We start from the raw sequence: 1,258 nt of genomic DNA on the forward strand, positions 1-1,258 counted from the left end.
GCAGGCTCAGCGGCCATGGCTCACGGGCCCAGCCACTCCGCGGCATGTGGGATCTTCCCGGACCGGGGCACGAACCCGCGTCCCCTGCATCGGCAGGCGGGCTCTCAACCACTGCGCCACCAGGGAAGCCCATCACTGTCTACATCTTAATAGTCGCTCCTATTCAGGTTTCATTGACTTGTCAGAAAGTACTCGTAAATGAATCTGCAATATGAAATAAGGCCCAAAGGTCAAGTTATTCTCCTTCCAAATGAGTTAGATGCTTCTGGAAAGGGTAATCAACTCCTTTCTCTTAAGGGCTTAATATATGAGAGATACTGAACTACTCAGATAACACATGCTAGTTTTTTGTGGTTACTATATATCCTCATTTTTCAGCTTAGGGCACTGACACTCAAAGAGGTTGTAACATTTGTCAAAAATCTGTAGATACTAAGGATCTATATAGAGCTTAATCCAAGACAACTGTACATTGCTGGCACTTAGATAAGTGTTAGGCCTCCTAAATTGCCACAGGACTGCATACATGTTGTCTCCCAGGTAATGTTCTGTCCTGGACTCTGACACTTTGATCTCTATTGTGAGAGAACATGATAGTTCCCTTGATCTCAACACCGAATATATTAGCTATAAAACTATATAGTCATCTGAATGCTTCTACATTTTCACCTAAGATTCTTCTTGGAAATAATGTGTTCTATTATCCCCTCATGTTATAGGTCTGTGCTGTTTAGATTTTTGTTAAATTTCTGAAAATTAAATAAAAATTAAAATGTAGCTCTTCTGTCACACTAGCCACTTTTTGAGGGTTCAATAGCCACACGTGGCCATTGGATACCATATTGGATAATGCAGATGTACAGAACGTTTCCATCTTTGCAACACGTGGACAACACCCTTATAGAGCCATAGTGACACTAATTAAACAATGGGTGAATTGCTGGGTATGCCGTGGAAATTTAAAAAGAAGTAAAGCGTCTTATTGAGCCTAAGGTCTATAGTGTTTCAAAGTTCACAGTTCTTTTATGCTATTAAACATTAAAAAGTGATTTTTTTCAGAGTTTCTTGTAGCAGGCCCTATCTAGTTCTATTGGAGAAAGATCGAGGGGAGAACTTGCATTTCCTTTTATCACGGCTTCAGGTTTTAATCATATACCTTAACTGCCACCATGAATAGTACTCATCATTTTAAATTTCCTTCTTTTTTTTTTTTTTTTTTTTTTTTTTTTTTTTTTGCGGTACGCGGGCCTCTCACTGC

The sequence above is a fragment of the Physeter macrocephalus genome, chromosome 15, assembly GCF_002837175.3.
Source record: "Physeter macrocephalus isolate SW-GA chromosome 15, ASM283717v5, whole genome shotgun sequence".
In the NCBI taxonomy this organism is placed as follows: domain Eukaryota; kingdom Metazoa; phylum Chordata; class Mammalia; order Artiodactyla; family Physeteridae; genus Physeter; species Physeter macrocephalus.